The sequence below is a fragment of the Penaeus japonicus genome, unplaced genomic scaffold (genome assembly GCF_977035675.1).
Source record: "Penaeus japonicus unplaced genomic scaffold, GWHDUDI00000001_assembly GWHDUDI00000010, whole genome shotgun sequence".
Classification (NCBI taxonomy): domain Eukaryota; kingdom Metazoa; phylum Arthropoda; class Malacostraca; order Decapoda; family Penaeidae; genus Penaeus; species Penaeus japonicus.
This window is the reverse complement of record NW_028234412.1, coordinates 39,280,849-39,284,062: the sequence shown is the minus strand read 5'-3', so window position 1 is coordinate 39,284,062 and position 3,214 is coordinate 39,280,849.

The following is a 3,214-nucleotide window of genomic DNA, read 5'->3' as shown; positions in this document are numbered from 1 at the left end:
GATGATAATGTTTATGATGATAATTATATTAAGGACAATGTTTACGATAATGAACATGATAACAATAACAACAGTACTAATGACAATGATGACAATGAAAACAATAACAATAATAGAAACCATAATAATCATAATATTAATAACGATAATAAAAATGATAGTAATTAACGGTAGAACAGTTTACCCCTTTGGTTCCTGACCTGGGGGCGTGGGTAATATTCAGAGGATGGGGGCGTGGCCAAGCGGAAAAGTAGGAAAGTTCTTTGATTATTTATAATTCTCTTAACAAGTGGGCCATCCAAGTCTAGAAATTTAAAAAAAATCTTTGAAAATTGTAAACATGTTTAGACACTTCACGCGGTGGACATGACAATAATACCTAAATTCTTATTTTTATCAGTAAGTATAATCATAATATGGCAATAGCGTATTGGCAGTTCGTGTTTGTCTGTCTGTATGTCCGTGTGTCTCATAATAGCTTTTTGACTTAGTGGTGATCTGAGAGTGGCCATAGAAGGGGGAGGGGGGAGGTGAGGGGGGGGAGGCATGGAAGCAAGAGCTCAAATTATGATAAAATTATGAAAAATTATGATAAATTTGTGAGAAGTCACTGCTCTTCGTCTGGGAAAATACCCTTTGCTAAGTATAATAAAACGATGAGATTATAGCAATGATGATGATAATGAGAATAACAATGATGATTGTGATAATGATAAGGATGGTAATGATAATGAGAATAACAATGATAATTGTGATAATGGTAAGGATAATGAGAATGAGAATAATGATAATTGTGATAATGATAAGGATGATGATAATGACAATGAGAATGACAATGATAATTGTGATAATGATAAAGATGATGATAATGATAATGATATTAATGGTAATAAAAATAATAATATAATAATAATCATTATTATCGACATTTTCACCACTATAATTATCTTCAGTATTATGGTTATCATTATTATTATTGCAATCATCCTTATCATGACTATTATCATTATCAATACCGTTATCGCTATTATCTCTATGTTTTTATCATTATTATCATCATTATCGTTATCATAACTATCATTATTAACATTTCTATAATTTTTGCTGTTGTTGTTATCATCATCATCATTATCATTATTGTCATTATTATCATTGTTATAATTTTTATTTCTCTTATCAGTATTGTCATTTTTGTAATTATTATCATCATTATTGTTATTATTATCATTATTATTATTATCACCATTATTATTATCATCCTCATTATTATCATTATTGTCATTTTTGTTATCATTATTATTATTATTATTATTTTTCTCATAACTATTATTATCACCATTATTAATATCGTCATTATTGTTATAATTGTCATTATCATAAGCATTATTGTTAAAAGTTACAATAATCATTATCATTATTATTATTGCTATAATTTCTCTCATTATCCTGATTGTAATTATCAGAATTATCATTGTCTTTATTACCAATATCATTGTTATTCCTATCATCAAAACTATAATTTCTCTTACTAGTATTAGTATCATCAGCAGCATTTTTATTATCCTTATCATTATCACTGTTATCATAATTACCATCATTATTATTTGTACTATCATCATCATGAATATTATTCTTATAATCATTATCATTATTGTTATTGTTATTATCATTTTTATCAACATTATTATTATTATCAGTATTAATACTATTATCATTATCATCATTGTCATCATTTATTCTCATTATCATAATCACCTTTATTATCATTATTGTTATCATTATCATCGTTGCAATTCACTTATTTTATCATTACTATTACCATTATCATTATTATTGTTGTTATTATTATCATCATCTTTATTTTCATCATCATTATCATTGTTATCAATATGGTTATAATTAGTATAATTATTATCATCATTATAATTATCATTATCGGTATTTCGACCATGATCATTATCATCACCATGATTATTATCATTACATTATCATTATTGTTATTATCTTATCATTACATTATCATCATTGTTATTATCATTATTAGTATAATTATTATTGTTGTTGTTATTGCCAATATCATTATCATTATCATTATTATTACAATTATCATTATTATCATCATTATTGTTATCAACATTAATATTATTAATATTCTTATTATAATGATTACTATAATCAATATAATTACCATTACTATTATTACTACTACATCTATCATTATTATTGTTATTTATCATTATTATCATTATCATTATTATCATTATCAGTATCAGTATCATTGATATAAGTGCCATAATTATCATTATCATTAATATAATGATTTAATTATCATCATTATCTTTATCATCATGATCATTATTATCATTATCATTATTATTATTGCCATTATCATCATTATAATTGTTATTATCACTATCAGTATCATAATTAATATAATTGCCATAATTATCATTATCATTAATATAATGATTTAATTATCATCCGTATCCTTATCATCATCAATATTATTGGAATGATTATTACTTTCATTATTATCATTATCAGTGTCATTATTATCGTTTTTGATGGCATTATTATTATAATGATGGTGGTAATTGTTATTATCATATAATTATTAATATCATACTCATTCTCATTATCATTATCATGACTATAATCTATAATTATTATTGTTGCTATCATCATTATTATCATCGGTATCATTATTATCATTATCAGTCTTACTATTAATATCACCATTATTAGCTGTATTACGAAATTCATCACTATTATTATCGTCATCATCATTATCATCATCATTGTTATCACAGATATTCGCATTATATATGTTGCAAAGTGTGAGTGGAAGAATCAAACTGCAATGTGCAATGAAAATATTGATTTGAAAAATATAAAAAAGCGGAAATTGCAGTGTAGAAAATTGGACGAATAGAAGTTGAGAAGAAATAGATTGTGGATCTTAATAGACAGATAGAAGGTACGATCAGAGAAGAGAATTTGAGAGAAATGAAAAAAAATTATGAGGGATGTTATAGAAAGGAGAGAACAATTAATTATTCATTAAATCACATCCCGTAAGGAATGTGATTTAATGAATATGGGAAATGCTAGAAGAAAATTAAGAGAAAAATAATTAAAATAGATCGTGGTCCTACCTCGACAATACTTTCCTTAATTCGCATTATATCGCAACTTTACAGGAGAAATCTTTGTC